Source organism: Schistocerca piceifrons, chromosome X, assembly GCF_021461385.2.
Source record: "Schistocerca piceifrons isolate TAMUIC-IGC-003096 chromosome X, iqSchPice1.1, whole genome shotgun sequence".
NCBI classification, from domain to species: Eukaryota; Metazoa; Arthropoda; class Insecta; order Orthoptera; family Acrididae; genus Schistocerca; species Schistocerca piceifrons.
In genome coordinates, this window is record NC_060149.1 from 676,777,842 (window position 1) to 676,798,272 (window position 20,431).

The 20,431-nt window shown below is 44.1% G+C and overlaps 1 long non-coding RNA gene across 1 annotated transcript in view; it reads left to right on the forward strand.

The window, feature by feature from the left end:
• Nucleotides 1-10,170: 10,170 nt before the first annotated feature.
• The window catches only part of LOC124723209, a 184,248-nt gene continuing 173,987 nt past the window's right edge, over nucleotides 10,171-20,431 (forward strand). The window contains exon 1 of the long non-coding RNA XR_007006538.1: nucleotides 10,171-10,233. This is a non-coding gene — a long non-coding RNA (uncharacterized LOC124723209). The remainder of the gene's footprint in view (nucleotides 10,234-20,431) is intronic.

Consider the following 20,431-nt stretch of genomic DNA (forward strand, 5'->3'; position numbering starts at 1 on the left):
CGTCTCTCGTCACCCGGGTGGTCCAGTGACAGGCGGGCTCGGTCTGACTTTGAAACGATAAACCGACAGGTGTGAGGGGGTCGAGTGAATGCTTTCCAGACGCCGACATTGTCAAGAGGCACACCCACAGGGCCAGAAGTAGCGGCTGGGCTAGAGGTTCCGTTACTTCGCAGAAACTTAGCGAAAACACTTTCTGGCGGGCTACCAGCGAGGCGTGGGAATGACTTGTGTACCCAGGCAGCTGTGGCGGGAAAATTCCCGCGCTTTCTGCAAAATAGTAACTGTGATTGGCTTGCTCAGGGCTTAGCTCTGTGACGTAGCAAGATCGGCGCAGAAATTGGCGCCAAGAATCTCCGTTGGTGGAATGGTAGCGTTCCGGCAATGGAGTGGAATTTTCCGCCGGTTTTCGAGTTGCTGATTGGAACGTTTAACCACGGCCACTGTCGTGGGGGCGGGAATGTTCGGTGTTCGGTTTTATACGGGTGCTCTGGTGGGTAGTCGGCTCTCGCCTCTCGGTCGAGGACGTCGAAGCAACCAGCCAACAGCTCCGGTACGCCAGATCGTGTCCTGGGAGTCAAGAAGTCGGTTTGGTAATGTATGTCCGCAGCACCGGCAGATAGGGATTTTCCTAGGTGACAATCAGAGCTCAGCAGAGCGCGCCTGTTCGTCTTTTTTTTTAACTTTGTAGCAGCAATTAATGTTGGGTTGGCTATGTGTTTTCTCTAAGAATTGAGTCGCTAGGAATTGGCTGCACATATCACTTCGTCATAATCCTCACAATCTAGTTTAGGGACAACTTCACATTCACAGCGTCTGTTTAAGTATCCAATTAGAGCCAATTTGATGTATTGTTAATGTTTCATGTGTTGTTGTTTATTATTTTGTGTTTAGTCTTAATAAATCATATTGTTATTCTGGACAGAACTTTCATTCTGTTAATAGGTAGAGCAACCCCATCATTCCTCACTATGTTAATGAAACCTTCGTTTAATTAACTTATTTATCAAATTAAATTATTGCAGGTGCCAGACTCTCTTCTACTCCACTGGCAGGGTTGATTAGAGTCAGTTCGCGTATTTTTTTTATCCTTGTGCAACAGCAAAAGTTGGAGTTAGAATAGGGGGGGGGGGGCTTATAGCATCATGTACATATGTAAATTCTCTAAGAATTGAGTGTTAAAAACACTGATAGCCCCGGCACCTCGCAATAAATTCATCTAAATATCTAGGTATTACAGTTGCGAACAATTTAAATTGGAAGGAACACACAGAAAATGTTGTGCGTTTTATCGCCAGGACACTTAGAAAATGTAACAGACCTACTAAGGAGACTGCCTACACTACGCATGTTTGTTCTATTTTAGAATATTGTTGCACGGTGTGGGATCCTTACCAGATAGGACTGACTGAGTACATCGAAAAAGTTCAAAGAAAGGCAGCACGTTTTGTATTAGCGTGAAATACGGGAGAGAGTGTCACAGAAATGATGCAGGATTTGGGATGGACATCATTAAAAGAAAGGCGTTTTTCGTTGCGACGGAATCTTCTCACGAAATTCCAATCTCCGACTTTCTCCTCCGAATGCGAAAATATTTTGTTGACACCGACTTACATAGGGAGAAACGATCACCAAGATAAAATAAGGGAAATTAGAGCTCGTACGGAAAGATACAGGTGTTCATTCTTCCCGCGCGCTATACGAGATTAGAATAATAGAGAATTGCGAAGATGGTTCGATGAACCCTCCGCCAGGCACTTAAATGTGATTTGCAGAGTATCCATGTAGATGTAGATGTAGATCTATAACCTTATCGTTCCTTAGAATCTTAGATGATTTCTCTTATTTTATTACAATCATCATTTCACCCTACCTAGATTTGCGACAGTAAAATGTTTTCACAATTATAGGATCGAAATTTCGTGAAAAAGTGTCGCCTCAACGAAAAATGCCTTTGTTTTAATGATTGCCACCCCAACTTGCTTATGACATTCGTGACACTCTCTCCTCTGTTTCGCAATAATATAAAACGTTCAGCCCTACTTTGGAATTTTTCGATGTCCTACGTCAGTCTCATCTGGTAATGATTCCATACTGCACAGCATTACTCTAGCCGGGCACGGACAACTGTTGCGTAGGCAGCCACTTCAGCAGACCTGTGGCATCTGCTAAGTGCTCTGCCAACAAAACCCAGTCTTTGATTTTCCTTCCCCACAACATTATCAACGAGTGCGTGTTGAAAAGTAATGAGTCCATTTTTTTACGTTGAAGCTCTTAAAGCTTTTCAAATAAACAAATGTTATTACCATTCTACATCTTTATTCTTAATGTCTAATGTTTGTAGCCCTCTTCCGCTAAGGGGCTGCGAATCGTAGCTTGTAACATGGCGGTGTGTAATGTAACTATGTCGGTTCTCGAGAAAAAAAGTGCTGTAATCGAGATTATAATTCGAAGAGTTCGTCCAGACATGCAGCACCCTCTGTTTCAGCATCACAATGCCAGACCAAACACAAGCCCTGCTACATCTTCAACAATCCGACGCCTTGCGTCCACTGTCATCTATCATCCTCCATACAGTCCCAGCTTAGCCTCATCCGATTTTCATCTGTTTCTAAAACTTAAAGAACACCTTGTGGACTTCACTTCGACAGTGATGAAGCTTTGCTAGCAGAGGTGAGATTGTGGCTCCGTCAACAAAGTCAAACATACTACAGTGACGGCATCAACAAACTGGTCTCTTGATGGGAGAAATGTGTTCATCGCTAGGATGACTAGGTGGAGAAATAAATATGTAGACATAAGGAATAAAGACGTAGAGTATTAATAACGTTTTCTTTTACTTAAAAGAATGTGTCTTAGAAATAGTTGGTGGTTTTAGTCACAGAACTGAGTCCAGTTGGTATTCCAGCCAGATACATCTGTATAAACAATTAAGCATTAGTCACTACATACACTGCAGCTAGGAACAGTAATATTCTGAATTTAAATTGTATAGCGGGAGCGCACAAAAGAACTGCCTTTTAATTACAAAATAAAACTGCGGTATTAAGCCCCAGAGAATAATTGGTGTTACGCTCTGCAGAGATTTGTCACATTTGCGAGAAACCTTTCGAGGAAGGCGATGTAAAACGCTGAGTCAATTGCAGTTTCACAGGTGCATACCAAGTCACGGCACATCACAGTTGTAATGTGAACTACAGGCCTCATTATACGATACCCACAGCGTTCCACAATGTGAGCGATTACGACCAGTATTTCTATATCCCGAACCTATGTGAAAAAAAGACAAGAGATAGTGTCGAAGATATTACATCAAATCAATGTCGTGTTTTTGTTCGACCATCGAATATGTAAAAATTACAAATAATTTATAAAGAGTATTCCAGTAATACACCAAGAAAGGTAGTGCAATATAATTTAAGATTTATCGATTATACCCTTATTGAACTATTTCAGTTTTTTGAATGAGGCATCAGGGGAGTAATTGTTCTTTCTTCTTGTTTGCAGACATTCAGTTGTTAACGACAGATTCATATTCAAGTATAACAAAATTGATGATTTTTATATCATTTATCTTGATGTGAACATCCCATAGAGCCGAGCGGTGTTGCATAATCTTTCCATATCTAATTCTGAATGACTCCCTCCAGGCAGTGTCAAAATTTTTGTGGTCGAGGACGTACCAGACAATTCGAACATAGAGTATATACTGGAAGTAGATTTTGAATACCGTGATAGTATTCACGACTTACATTCAGATTTACTCCTATGTCTCCTTACCAGAAGGTAAGAGACCAAAGAAATTGTTTTCGATCTGGAATGGCAAGAAAAACAACGTCATTTATTATAGAAAACCGACACAATGTTTACAAAATAAATTGGTCTAAAAAAGTCATCAAACCTTGTCGTCTAGGCAAACTCTTTGGATGAATTCATACATAGAGACTGACGCACAAAACCGTATCGTGAACGCAGTGGGCTTGAGAAGAATTTATTCAAACTCATGATTAATGCTGTTTTCGGCAAAACCATCCAAAATATATGAAGGATGCTGGACATTTGACTAGAAACACCTTGGAAGGGTAGATTGCCGGCCGGAGTGGCCGAGCGGTTCTAGGCGCTACAGTCTGGAACCGCGCGACCGCTACGGTCGCAGGTTCGAATTATGCCCCGGGCATGGATGTGTGTGATGTCCTTAGGTTAGGATTAAGTAGCTCTAAGTTCTAGGGGACTGATGACCACAGCAGTTAACTCCCATAGTGCTCAGAGCCATTTTAACCATTTGAAGGGCAGATTCGATACAGCTTCATTAATTATAGAACCGAATTTTCAAAGGAGCGTTACTTCTAACTAAAATATATTAGCCATTGAATTGAACAATTTAAATGCGACCTTCGATAGACTCATTACAGAGAGAAGGACGATTTTTGATGTTTCGAAGACGCTCCTTTTTGATTTCGACTGTCGATATATTTTGAACAGATTCCCTCTAAACTGTGTAAAAATGTGTTACACAGACGGTTATAACCTAATATACCAAATCAAAACCCCAAATATCTACGTAGATATTAGGAGCGATGTGCGCACGGTGTTGGGTACTTCGTGATTTCCAGCGCGTAACAAATGCAGTGTTCCGCAGGTGAATGAAGAAGTAGTTTAACTAACGACGGACGAACTGGATGGCAAGTTGCGTGCAAAAACGTATGCTTTTGAGATGAAGTCTGGACACACAGGCGTACTATTGACGATTACAGACACAGCACCTTGGATTCTGGAGTGAAAACCACTCTACAGTTCGTCATTCGGTCTAACGCGCATGACGTTTTGACTATTAAACGAAGTCAACTTTATTTATCAACATAGGATGACAACCGTCATATCCACTAGTGTGCAAAACTTAAAGAGGAAAGTAATTTTTGCAAGATACCTCACTGCCAAGTAACATAGTTCGATGAAACTTGAACCATACATAGCTGCCATAGTACGAGGGGCGTTTGAAAAGGCAGTACAAAGTCCGAGAGATGGCACCACCGGCGCGTATCGAGGTCATCTTTAGTTAGTAGCATCCTTGGAAAGAACGCACACCAAGTTTCAGCAATATTGGTCTATTTCTTTGTGTTTGGCATTCGTGTGAATCAAGGAAGTAGAGTGATTGTCAGAAAATGGACGAAAAAGATTTTCGTATGGTGATTAAACATTACTTTATGAAAGGTAAAACGCCTAAGGAGACTAAAGAGAAGCTTGATAAACATTATGGTGACTTCGGACCTTTGATTAGAACAGTTTATAAGTGGTTTCAAAATTTTCGGAGTGACCATATGGGCACAAGTGAAGCTGAACGTTCTGGACGCCCTGTGGAGGTTACGATTCCAGAAATCATTGATAAAATCCATGATATGGTGATGGATGACAGAAGAGTTAAGGTGAGTGAGAGTGTTAGTGCTGTGGGCATCTCGAATGATAGGGTACATAATATTTTGCATAAACATTTGGACATGAGAAAGCTATCCGCAAGATGACTTTCGCGATTGCTCACGCTTGACCAAAAGCGGAATCGTGTGAAGTGTCGCAAGGATGGTTTGCACCTGTTCAGGAACAATCCGCAGGGCATGTCGCTTCGTCACTGTGGATGGAACATGGATACATTACTATACTCCTGAGACCAAACATCAATCTAAACAATGAGTCACCAAGGGAGAATCTGCACGCAAAAAGGTGAAGACCATTCCTTCCGCCGGAAAGGTTACGGTAACTGTCTTCTTGGATTCGCAAGGGATAATCCTCATCGACTATCTGGAAAAGAGTAAAACTATTACAGGTGAATATTATTCATCGTTATTGGGCCATTTGAAAACCGAGCTGCAAGAAAAACGTCGGCGATTGGACCGCAAAAAAGTCCTTTTCCATCACGACAATGCGCCAGCACACACCTCAGCAGTTGTGGTCGCAAAATTAATGGAAATAGGATTCCAACTCCGTTCACATACCCCCTATTCTCCACACTTGGCTCCCTCGGACTACTATTTGTTCCCCAATTTGAAGAAATGGCTGGCGGGACAAAGATTTTATTCAAACGAGTACTGATTGCAGCAGCTAATAGCTATTTTGCAGACTTGGACAATTCCTGTTATTCGGAAGGATCAACAAATTAGAACAGCGTTGGACGAAGTGTATAAGTCCAAAAGGAGACTATGTCTAAAAATAAAAAAAGGTTTACCCCAAACACGTAAGTAGTTTTTATTTTTGCACGGACTTTTCAAACTCCCCTCGTATAACATCGAAGGTAACTGAAATAAACACGCAATGAGACGAACAGGAATGACACTTTTATTCAAAGATAATAATTACACTGAAGTCACCGCGATTTTTGATGGTCCGTTGGACACTACAAAATGTAGGATGTATGTATGATGTATGATTACCACGGACGCACTGCAAGTTTAGCAACGCGCTCCCATTCAGGCCAGAAAGTTGGTAAGTAGTACTAGCGGTACAGCGAATCGTTCGTCCACCAGTGAGGTTTACAAACGATGAAGGTCGTCGGTGACGTGGATGTACTGCGCTACGTCTCCTCAACGCATCCCACACGTGCTCGACGGAGTTTAAGTCGGGGGAACGGGTAGACCAGGCCATTCGACGAATAACCTTTCGTTCCAAAAGCTCGTACCATGTAAGCGCCGAATGCAACACTGAAAAGACGCACATGGGGAATGAGTACAGTCACAATAACGTTAACCGGTGGGTATACCGTGTTCAAAGATCTGTCCCGTTCCTCCGCTCCCCCCACCCCCCACCTACCACCCCCATCCCCCACACACACACCATAGCACGTGGACCACCAAAATGATGAAGCCGGATGTAACCTCATATAACGATAAGTAGGAATACATAATGCATACAGGAACATTGTCGAACATAATCGTTTGGTGTTCCAGGTGTTGTGGTGTGGGGAGGTATAATATTGCGTGGGGGCACTGATCTCCCAATGTTTGAGCATGGTACTCTAACCGGTCAGCGTTATTGTAACACTGTACTGCTTCCGCATGTGTGTCCATCCAGGGGTTCATTCGGCCCTGACTCCATTTTTAAGGATGACAATGTGCGACCACATCGAACTGCACAGGTGGAGGAACTTTTGAAACGAGAGGTTGTTCAGCGAATGGACCGCCCTGCCCGTTCCCCCGACTTAAATCCCATCGAGCACCTGTGGGATGCATTGGAGAGATGTACAGCAGCACGTCCACATGAACCAACGCCCATCCACCGGTTGTCGCCAACGCTGGTGCACGAATGGTTCGTCATATCATAAATACTCCTTATCAACCTCAAGGCCAGCATGAGAGCACGTTGCTAAACAAGCAGTGCCGCCCGTGGTGATCACACATCGTATTAAGAACCATCTCTCGACTTTTACAATGTCCAGGAGACCATCACAATTTGCGATGCCTTCAGCGTAATTATCGTCTTTGAAGAAAAGTCTCATTTCTTTCAGTTACGTTACGTGCTGTATTGTAGCAGCTCTGTCTGTGTACGGTCCAGGTTTCATCGAGCTATGTTACTTGGCAGTGAGGCATCACGCAAAAATTACTTTCATCCGTAAGTTTTGCACACCAGTGTACTTCCCGATAAAGGATATACGAGGGTTGGAACTTAAATAGTGGCAACTATTTATTCACAATCGATATAAAACAGTTACATGTTTGCACCTGTTACTGTCCTTCAAAGTAGTCACCAGCGTTGTGTACACCCGTTGCCAGCTATGTGGAAGGTGTAGTATACCGTTAGCAGAGCCTATTCTGTTGATGGTGCGAATGGTGCGGTCTACTGCCTGTCGAATCTTGCGCCGTATCGAAACACTGGATGAGACAGGGGCCATATCGTTCGAGCCAAAACTGAAACGCCAATCCAACGAATGGCGTCATTATGGGTCGCCACGAAAGTCGAAAGTGCGTCAGAGCCCCAGGATGATGAAAGTTATGGTGATTCTCGTGTACGACTGTGATAGTGTTATCCTAACTCATTACGTTCCTCCACGGCAGACCGCCAATGCACAGTATTACTGTTCGTTTTTGGAGCATTACCTGCGACCAGCTTTGCGAAAGAAGCGACGACACCTTCTGCGCAACCCACCCATCATTTTTCACGACAATGCGCGGACGCATACAGCGCAAGCTGTGGCTGCTCTGTTCGGTCGATGGCACTGAGAAGTACTGTACAATCCACCATACTCCCCGGACTTAAGTCCTTGTGACTTTGATTTGATTCCGAACATGAAGGAACCACTTCGTGGCATTCGCTTCAGAACTGTAGAGATTCGACAGGCAGTAGACCGCTGCATTCGCACCATCAGCAGAACAGGCTCTGCTATCGGTATACTACCCTTCCACATCGCTGGCAACGGGTTCTACACAACGCTGGAGACTACTTTGAAGGACAGCAACAGGTGCAAACATGCAACTCTTTTGTATCGGTTGTGAATAAATAGTTACCATTAAACCGTCGTACACTGGCCTGGGGCCATTACTGCATCAAAAATTATTATTGTAAACAGTGTACATAGCTTACTGGTTTATACTGTCAATAATGAAACTTCCTGGCAGCACAACCTACCGGTAGAGCACTTGCCCGCTAAAGGCAAAGGTCCCGAGTTCGAGTCTCGGTCCAGCACACAGTTTTTATCTGCCAGGAAGTTTCGTATCAGCAAACACTTCGCTGTAGAGTGAAAAATTTCACTCTAGAAAATGAATAATGTTACTAGTGAAAAAATATGATGGTTAAAAAGGCTTCAAATAACGGTAAAAATGTAAATAACTGAATGTTGTAAATACCTATTAAAATGTAAATGCATGAAGAACGTCGTATTAAAAAGCACTGTATGAGAAAATACTTTTCTTATAATAAATTTTATATGTAACGAAATTTTTATATTTGAGTTGCGTTTATTTTCAGACAAAACTGGGACTCGTCTCTAAATATGCAACAATAGCCGCCATGCTGACATTCTGTGGTGCTTCAGATGTCGTCGCACCGCCTGTGTCGATACTTGTCTTGCTGGAAATAAACCCATTTCCTGACTCAAAATACGTGACATGACTGTACGACTCTGTACGCTCGAGCTGCCACCAGTCGTGTGGAGCCTTTGCGATTCTGTACAGCTTTGAGTATGGTCCTCCTAAACCCATCGATTCAATATTGCTATGACAGCTATGGGATCCGATCCAACGCGATCAGCAGTTTCGCGAAATGATAAACTGTAATCTTGACAGGCAAAATTGTTGTCATTGTCAAATTCAGACGCTCTTCTGATACACATTTGTCCTCCTACTCGAGGCGTTATGCGATCTGCTCACAAACAACCCACACTGAAAGGCGACTTCGGAAAGAGAAACCCATTGCATTGACTTTCCTTATATGCAGAACGCAGATTGTGTTACTTAAGAAATTGCATGTGCACGAATTTAGTAGCTGTGCGCTGTGTTCGAGATCTGTCTTTCAACAAGAGAACGCAAGACCGCATATTGTCCGCGCTGTTCTGAGCTACCTCGATCAAGTGTTGTCGAAAGACTGGCGCACCACAAATCGCCAAACCTACGATTGGCGAAGCAGCGTGGAAGGACGTATCGTTATCTGTCATCCAAGCTCAGATCGACGTGGTACTCAGTCAGGTTATAGTCATAGTTGCTGCCAGAGGAGTCAGCTGTATGTACTATTCGTAAATTTCACACGCTGCATACCCAGATGACCCACAAATTTTATCACGTGCTCTACTACACTGTATTCGCACAATAAGTAAAATTCTGATATTTCGTAACCTTGGTAGTGATGCAATTTAAATGGCTAGCAGTGTAAATAGCATCGAATTAGCGGCTGAAATATACGTCGCTCCGAGTGTCTCCTAAAGTCGATTCACAGCTTCCGACAGTTAGCAGGTTTGATTGATTGACTGACGCGGCTCTGTGAGAGCGTGATCACAAGAGGCAGAGACCAGAGAGCGCAATACTCGGCTGCAGTGACACGCGCGGTGGGCAGACGTCGACCGCCAATAGGGGAGATGCGGATGGGGTGGGGATGGGGTGGGGGAAGCGACAGGGCGCATGCGCCCCCGAACGGCGTCCCTCCACAGACGCCTAGGAGCCGAGACCCGCCGAGCAGCGGCACTTCGTTGCTGGCAGCGTCCTCGTAAACAACGCCAGACGCCCAAGACCAAGCCGACGCCAGCTAGGCCCTCCGACACAGGTGCCGTAAACGCTCTGCACTTGCGTTCGCTATCTGTCAGCAATGATATCATCCCATATCCAGAAACGTTCGTTAGATTTTCGACGCATATGGCAGTTACGGACCACAGTAAAATACTGTTTCGTTTCTATCTAGGTGATTACTGGATTCTAGGAACACTGTAGATGTTTTCTGTAATATGTCTAACTATCATTCGCTGGCAGATAGGAACATTGGCGCTACATGCACTGACGTCCGCTTTTCGTCAATTTATTTTAAATTCGTCTTCCTTAGACGCATCTCTAATTTTATTCGTAATCCATCATTAACTTAGTAATATGTACTTAATGCTCACAACGTTCTGTCACTTAAAAAAGCTATGTTACATATAGCTGATAGCATATTTTTGTTGAATTTAAAGCCGCGACGCATGTTATGTATATGGAATTTCATGTTTTTGCAATTCTTTTCAGTAACTCCGTTCACTTGTTCTCAATAATGCCACTGGTTTTTTGTTTGAATCTTTCTTCATTTTTTCTTTAACATTCTTATGGCAAGCACATATTTATAGAGGACTCTGAATGAATGCAAAGGAACATTCACATCCTGCTGATGCTATATTTATCTGTGTATCTAACATGATTCCAACACAAATTACTGTAAATGTAACATACATATGTATATATTTCCTGAGTGTAATATTTCTATCACAACGAGGAGAGTATACAGTCGTTTCTTAAATTGACAGTGCAAAGTTTCGTCATTACATAACATACAGGCTTAAACTACTATGGCGACACTGTGTTACAGCTTAGTTGCATAACGACGTCAGTTTCTGCTACCTTTTTTTTTTTTGTGACACGGAACGATTAAACGCCAGAGGCAGCGGCAGAGTGAGATTTTCTGATTTCGATTTTTTCGTAATTTTACATTTACACATTCTTCGGTGAAAAAAATTAAATTGTAACGATAACATAAATCTGACGGTAATGTATTTTATAAATTTTGTTATATTATCCTACGCGCCATAGCGAGTTATTCTCTAAAGAATACACCAAAGACGGAAGTTATTGCGTTCTTTAGCTTCTGATTAAGGAAAAAAAATTTTTAGTTATTTCGGATTATATTTCTTGTGGGTGAAAGCCGCGAAGCAGTGAGATCTACGCGGCGGCCGAAAGGCTGCGCAGCTTTAAAATACCACCTGTAGGCATCGGAATTGCGACACGTGGGCGAAGCACAACCTCTTTGACGTCGTCTAGTTAATAGGCATCACCGTAAAGCGCCACCACATTTATACTCTACAGATTACCATAATATGTAAGGCATGTAATAGGTTGTACCACACACACTGTGATGAAAATAATGGTTATATCTCAAATATCCTTCTATACGTTATAAATATTGATATTCCTTTCGCACTTTGCCGGAAAGTCTCAAGCGATTCATAAAATCATGCCCAAGCTCTTCGTATCCGTATAAATGTTCGAGAGGCATCAACGCCTTTTGAAGTAAATCTATGCTACGATTTGCTTCCAAAATAGTAGCTATCATAAGGCAAATTCTTTAACGTAACAATTTCATATATCTGACGAGAAATTTTGTATTAAAAATACACATAAAATTTGGTTTTCCTGTTCTTCTTACGATGGACTGATTGAGGAATATTTCGAACGTTGATGTCTTCCTCTTTGGGGAATCTCAAAGGCGTAAATTGGTATCCATGCCCACGTACATCAGAATTTCTGGTAACTGCGCTTAAGTTCGTATACAACATGCGATTCGTAAAATATTTACATTGTCAAATCGTTAGATGTTCGTTAAATATAAGCGAGTGAGGTGGCACAAAAGCCCCACACGGAATTCGCATTCGAAAGGACGGCTGTTCAAATCCCAGTCCAGCCAGTCTGATTTTGGTTTTCCGTGTTTCCCTGAGACTTACGGATCATTTCCCCTATCACCCTTATTCGATTAGAGCTTCTGCTCTGCGTCTATTAATTTCGTCGTCGACGGGACGTTAAACCTTAATCTTCAGCTTTTTTCAGAATTTGCGTCCAGGTGTTCACGAATTTTTGCAATAGAGATTGGTTGTCAGCTCATTTAATGTGTGGAGATCATCATCAAGGTATACCAAGGGAAGCAGAAATGGATGTAGAAACGTTTGCGGATAGATGTTAGGTCAATACCGCAGAAAGAATTTACGACACAGAGTATTGTCTGCTCATATTCGAAATAGTAATGTTACCAGTTCTCGCAACACTGAAATAATACCGCATGCCTACACTACTCAAAATGATTTGAGGAAAATACACCCAGATGGATTTCGGCATAACTCCTAGAAGATCTGATTGGTGCAGACATTGATATTAATTCATAGCCTCCTAAGGTAAGTACATAATTAAGCAGTTGTGTTCTATTTAGCTAACACATTTTCCCATCAGAATAGCATAAATGATGGAGTGATGCGTTTTTCAGTTCACCTGAAGATCAACAGAAAGAAAATTGACAGAGACTCAAATTGTGGGCCTTTGCCTTTCGCTGGCAAGAGCTCTACCAACTGAGCTACCCAAGCACGACTCACGACCCCTCCTCACAGTTGTACTTCCACCAGTACTCATCTCCTACCTTCGAAACTTCACAGAAGATCTCCTGCGAAATTAGCACTCCTGGGAGAAAGGACATTGAGGAGACATGGCTTAGCCTCAGGCAGGAAGACGTTTCCAGAATGAATTTTTCGCAGGAGAGATTCTGTAAAGATGGAAGATTGGAGATTAGGAACTCGCGGAAGTGAAGCTGTGAAGACGGGTCTTGATTCGTGCTTGAGTAACTAAGTCGGTTGCGCACTTGCCCACGAAAGACAAAGGTACCGATTTCGAGCGTCGGTCCAGCACAAGTTTTAATCTGCCAGGGAGTTTAAACAAAATACCTTTACTGTTACAGGCAAACAAAAAATTTAAGCAAGAGTAGGGAGTCTGTTCTAAAGTGGACGTCTTTACACATTTGAGAGAGAGCAGTGCTAGAAAATGCACTAATGAACCAAAAGAACTACTGCCAACTGTAGTGTTGAATACCACCTGCTGGCGTTGCGAGCACGTGACGCAGTAAAGAAACTTCAGGGTGGTTTTAGTTAAAATTCTGCTACTTCAGAGGGCTCCCATGAAAACCGAATAATCGTAGGACAATGAAACTTTGTGGAAACATTTGTAAAGATATGCGGAAGAGAAATAACCAATAAAAGATTGAAAGAAACAAATTTTAATTTCTACATAGGAGGGTAACATTTGTTAATTTCGTACCATATTTACGTACCAGGTCACAAACGTTGATTAATGTGACGACCATGTGCATCCACGATAACCTGGAGGGGTACCAGAGATACCATTTCACAACTTTTCACAGTACTTTTCGAACGGTGGACCATAGAATATATAGCTGTTGTGACACAGCCGGCCGGAGTGGCCGTGCGGTTCTAGGCGCTACAGTCTGGAACCGAGCGCCCGCTACGGTCGCAGGTTCGAATCCTGCCTCGGGCATGGATGTGTGTGATGTCCTTAGGTTTAAGTAGTTCTAAGTTCTAGGCGACTGATGACCTCAGAAGTTAAGTCGCATAGTGCTCAGAGCCATTTGAACCATTTGTTGTGACACAACTTGCGCGGCCCCTCCCGCCGGAGGTTCGAGTCCTCCGTCGGGCATGGGTATGTGTGTTGTTCTTAGCTGTGTGTGTTGTTCTTAGCATAAGTTAAAGTAGTGTGTAAGTCTACGGACCGATACCTAAGCAGTTTGGTCCCTTAGGAATTCACACACATTTGACAATTGACATAGCTCGAGCACTGCTTGGAGATTGCCCACTGCGTCCAGCATTCTCAGCCATGGCAACAGTAACTTCTTAAACAATTTGTGACGCAATTTGCCGTAGGCCTCTCCCAGGAGCAAATCCCAAATTGCCAGTTAATTCGAACTTCCGATTCGCATTGTTCAAGCCCGATGCGGGAAAACGACCTGTCTGTATTCGTTTAATGCGTCGATACTCACGAAGAGCAACAGCACTGTTGCTATTGTTTTGAAGAAACAGCACTACGAGTAGAGCTCTGGTCACCTTGTCCATTCCCTTGTTGACTGTCTGCAATTTCAAAAAATGGTTCAAATGGCTCTGAGCATTATGGGACTTAACATCTGAGGTCATGAGTCCCCTACAACTTGGAACTACTTAAACCGCCGGCCGAGATAGCCGAGCAGCTCTAGCCGCTAAAGTCTGGAACAGCGCGACCGCTACGGTCGCAGGTTCGAATCCTGCCTCGGACATGGATGTTTGTGATGTCCTTAGGTTAGTTAGTTTTAAGTAGTTCTAAGTTCTAGGGGACTAATGACCTCAGGAGTTAAGTCCCATCGCGCTCAGAGCCATTTTGAACTACTTAAACCTAACTAACCTAAGGACATCACACATATCCATGTCCGAGGCAGGCTTCGAACCTGTGACCGTAGCGGTCGCGCGGTTCCAGACTGAAGGGCCTAGAACCGCTCGGCCACTGCGGCCGGCAACTGTCTGCAACTGTAAAGCATACTGATGTTTGTGTTTGAACCCTATGTCGTCCACCAATACCGGTCCCTAACGTTCGAGGAATGACACTAGCACTACTTACAACGCAAGTTTTCCAGTGCACAGTCTGAAATCATTTTTATTAAGTTGGGTGATCATACGGTAAGTACACTCCTGGAAATTGAAATAAGAACACCGTGAATTCATTGTCCCAGGAAGGGGAAACTTTATTGACACATTCCTGGGGTCAGATACATCACATGATCACACTGACAGAACCACAGGCACATAGACACAGGCAACAGAGCATGCACAATGTCGGCACTAGTACAGTGTATATCCACCTTTCGCAGCAATGCAGGCTGCTATTCTCCCATGGAGACGATCGTAGAGATGCTGGATGTAGTCCTGTGGAACGGCTTGCCATGCCATTTCCACCTGGCGCCTCAGTTGGACCAGCGTTCGTGCTGGACGTGCAGACCGCGTGAGACGACGCTTCATCCAGTCCCAAACATGCTCAATGGGGGACAGATCCGGAGATCTTGCTGGCCAGGGTAGTTGACTTACACCTTCTAGAGCACGTTGGGTGGCACGGGATACATGCGGACGTGCATTGTCCTGTTGGAACAGCAAGTTCCCTTGCCGGTCTAGGAATGGTAGAACGATGGGTTCGATGACGGTTTGGATGTACCGTGCACTATTCAGTGTCCCCTCGACGATCACCAGTGGTGTACGGCCAGTGTAGGAGATCGCTCCCCACACCATGATGCCGGGTGTTGGCCCTGTGTGCCTCGGTCGTATGCAGTCCGGATTGTGGCGCTCACCTGCACGGCGCCAAACACGCATACGACCATCATTGGCACCAAGGCAGAAGCGACTCTCATCGCTGAAGACGACACGTCTCCATTCGTCCCTCCATTCACGCCTGTCGCGACACCACTGGAGGCGGGCTGCACGATGTTGGGGCGTGAGCGGAAGACGGCCTAACGGTGTGCGGGACCGTAGCCCAGCTTCATGGAGACGGTTGCGAATGGTCCTCGCCGATACCCCAGGAGCAACAGTGTCCCTAATTTGCTGGGAAGTGGCGGTGCGGTCCCCTACGGCACTGCGTAGGATCCTACGGTCTTGGTGTGCATCCGTGCGTCGCTGCGGTCCGGTCCGAGGTCGACGGGCACGTGCACCTTCCGCCGACCACTGGCGACAACATCGATGTACTGTGGAGACCTCACGCCCCACGTGTTGAGCAATTCGGCGGTACGTCCACCCGGCCACCCGCATGCCCACTATACGCCCTCGCTCAAAGTCCGTCAACTGCACATACGGTTCACGTCCACGCTGTCGCGGCATGCTACCAGTGTTAAAGACTGCGATGGAGCTCCGTATGCCACGGCAAACTGGCTGACACTGACGGCGGCGGTGCACAAATGCTGCGCAGCTAGCGCCATTCGACGGCCAACACCGCGGTTCCTGGTGTGTCCGCTGTGCCGTGCGTGTGATCATTGCTTGTACAGCCCTCTCGCAGTGTCCGGAGAAAGTATGGTGGGTCTGACACACCGGTGTCAATGTGTTCTTTTTTCCATTTCCAGGAGTGTAGTTTTCCGTCTAAACCATCTCAAGTAGCGGAAATTTAATTCTAACCACCCTATGCATGAACGGCGAAGAGATGAACTGGCAATCGTTCTAGCGACAGCTGCAAATGGAGAAATCTTGTGACATTAACGACTTTGGCTATAGCCTGCGAACGAGCGTATCAGGAATCACGAAGTTGGGTGGTTATTCACAACAAATGTTGTAAGCATCTATGAAAAGTGGTCGAAGGACGTCGAAACCACGAGTAAATGACTGTGTGTTGGACGTGCATGTCTCATAACGAAACGTCTGTCGAAGCCGAGCCTGCTCTGCGAAGGCTTCTGTGGCTGATTGGACGACAGAGTACACACCTGACTCACTCACAAGTGATGGAGAGCACCGTTTAGCGCACATAGCTGAACATGGGCTCCGAAGCAGACAATCCATACGTGTTCCCATGCTGATTCAATGACATCGTAAATACGATTGCAATGAATACGTGATCACTTACGTTTTGTTAACCCAAATCGATGGCAGTGTCCGAATACGCCGTCATCCAGGCAAACAGCTGCTCGAAGCATGCACGGCCGTATAGACACAGGTCGATGGGTGGAATATTAAGCTGCGGGGGACGTTCTCCTAAGCTTCCATACGACCCGTGGTAGTAATCGAAATCATCATGGCAGCTGTCGACTGCGTGAACGTTATTGCGGACAACTTGCATCCCTTCGTGCTTGACGCAGTGGTTCGACACTGGACTCGCATTCGAGAGGACGGTTCAATCCCGCGTCCGGCCATCCTGATTTAGGTTTTCCGTGATTTCCCTAAATCACTCCAGGCAAATGCCGGGATAGTTCCTCTGAAAGGGCACGGCCGACTTCCTTCCTCGTCCTTCCCTAATCCGATGAGACCGATGACCACGCTGTCTGGTCTCCTTCCCAAAAACAACCAACCAACCTTCGTGCTTGAGTCTTCGCCGACGGCGATGGCATCTTCCAGCAGCATATCTGTTCCTGTCACAAGGCCAGAATCGTTCTAAAATATTTTGAGGAGCATGACAGTGCACTCACGCCGATATCTTTGCCACTAAATTTACCTAATCTAAGCCCAATGGAATATATCTGGGACGCTATCGGGCGCCAGCTTCGCACCAACAAACCCCCGTCCCGTAATTAACAGGGTTTGGGTGATCTGTGAGCAGACATGTGGTGTCACGTACCAGCAGAAAATTAATAAGAATTTGTCGAGTCTATGCAAAGTAGAGTCGCTGCTGTTATTGCGTTCCAGTGGTTGGCCAACTTGTTATTAGGCAAGTGGTCGTGATTTTTTAGCTCGTTGGTATATTCAGTATCGTGCTGCTCCACCATTTATAACCTGCTTGCTTGGATCCCTCTTGGTATGCTGTTCACAACGTGTTCGAGACGTTGTTGCTGAAGTCTGGCCATTCCTCGACGGTGCCTCTCCTGAGATCATCACGTATGTGAGAAGGATTACTGCGACAGTGCACTGCAAGTCGCAACCGATGCCAAGCATGGTCAAGCAGGTTCATGTCAGAAGCTACCACAAGTTATTCCATTCAGTTGATTCCTGCAGCCTGGAGGAGGGTCTTATCGAGGTGGTTGCGCTATGCTCTAGGGTTATATTGGTTCAAATGGCTCTGAGCACTATGGGACTTAATATCTGAGGTCATCTGTCCCCTAGAACTTAGAACTACTTAAACCTAACTAACCTAAGGAAATCACACACATCCATGCCCGAGGCAGGATTCGAACCTGCGACCATAGCAGTCGCGTGGTTCCGGACTGAAGCGCCTAGAACCGCGTGGCCACCGCGGCCGGCTCTAGGGTTATATTCTTGAAAGACGAACCCATAGACGAAATTTTAACTGCAAGGATGTTCAGCAAACTGGAGAAACCTATCTCGATACTACACAGCTGATAAATTACCGTCGCTAGCGATGAGACGTATCCGATCTCTGTATATGATACCAGTCCAAACATGAATGATATACCTCCCTGCTGAACTCCAGGACTATATTGGTACTTAGCCGCCTCACATTCTTCTACAACTATCAGGTGTTATTCACACTAATTTAAAATTTTCCTTCACTTGCCAAAATACCGGGTATTACAGACAAGTACATACAAAACGTTTATTAAACACCATAATTTGCGTTCCTTATATAGGATTTTGTTCAAAATTCAATTTTAAATATTCTCTCAGTTTCCAAAAAAGCGGGCGCTACAAATTAAGCAGCATGGTTTACATTCTTTGTATAGGATTTTGTTCAAAATACAGTTTTAAATTTTCTCTCAAGTGCACAGCTGTTCGAAATAAAGGATTTTATCTGTTTTGCATATTATCTTCTGCTGTTTTTCGTATATTTTGGCATACATCCTGAGAAAAAGCAACCTCAGTCTCCTTAGTGATTCAAGATCATGGATGATGTGTAATAATGCTATCGCTTTCACAATATGTACTGCTTTTTCTACATTGGTTTCGACAGGTTTTTGCAAAATTCATAATTTAACCTCTACGGAACGACATGAACATTCTACGATCATTCTCGACAGAGAACTTATAGCCTTTTTGGAAAAGAGCTCATTAAATATTTCTTTAGAGTAAATTCTACATACCCTAAAAAACATATGGTCACTTGATACACGATCCTGGCAAAAAATGTATTTCAGATATTTTTAGTCATCCCATTTTTATCGCATGTCGGAAGGGGAATCCATCAAAAACACCTGTGTCGCTCCCCTTGGCTTAGGAGCCTAAATTCACCATAATAAACCCATAATTTGCATCAGTGACAACTAATAATCAAACCGAAAAGGATTTATAGCAATAATAAATGGAACCAGATTTACTTGGATTTTTAATGCGATTGTGTTTTCCATCGATACTGCCAAGACAGTTATGGAATTGCCATTTGTCCCAAAAGCATTGTGCTATTTTTTAACGTCATCCTCTGTTGACGCCGGCAAGTAATACATTAACAATGTTGTCCATAGACTTTTGAAAAGTTCTAGAACGATTGCATAAATAGCCATTCTTCTTAATCCTGAAATAAAGAGCGAGTTGGCGAAACTGTATAGTTTGAATCAAACTACAGACTACGGACCGATGACCGTTGCAGTCTGGTCCCTTTAATCCCACAAACCACCCAAATTACAGACTTGGTTTTACAGTGTCCATATACAGGGTGGTATATTGATCGTGACCGGGCCAAAAATCTCACGAAATAAGCGTCAAACTAAAAAACTACAACGAACGAAACTTGTTTAGCATGAAGGGGGGAACCAGATGGCGCTATGGTTGGCCCGCTAGATTGCGCTGCCTTAGGTCAAACGTATATCAACTGCGTTTTTTTAAATAGGAACCAACATTTTTATTACGTATTCGTGTAGTACGTAAAGAAATATGAATGTTTTAGTTGGACCACTTTTTTCGCTTTGTGATAGTTGGCGCTGTAATAGTCACAAACATATGATTCACAATTTTAGACGAACATTTGGTAACAGGTAGGTTTTTAAAATTAAAATACAGAATGTAGGTACGTTTGAACATTTTATTTCGGTTGTTCCAATGTGATACATGTACCTTTGTCAACTTACCATGCTGTTACAGCGTAAATACCACAATAATGCAATAAATGCTCAGAATGATGTCCGTCAACCTCAATGCATTTGGCAATACGTGTAACGACATTCCTCTCAACAGCGAGTAGTTCGCCTTCCGTAATGTTCGCACATGCATTGACAATGCGCTGACGCATGTTGTCAGGCGTTGTCGGTGGATCACGATAGTAAATATCCTTCAACTTTCCCCACAGAAAGAAATCCGGGGATGTCAGATCGGGTGAACGTGCGGGCCATGGTATGGTGCTTCGACGACCAATCCACCTGTCATGAAATATGCTATTCAATACCGCTTCAACCACACGCGAACTATGTGCAGGACATCCATCATATTGGAAGTACATCGCCACTCTGTCATGCAGTGAAACATCTTGTAGTAACATCGGTAGAACATTACGTAGGAAATCAGCATACATTGAACCATTTAGATTGCCATCGATCAAATGGTGGCCAATTATCCTTCCTCCCATAGTGC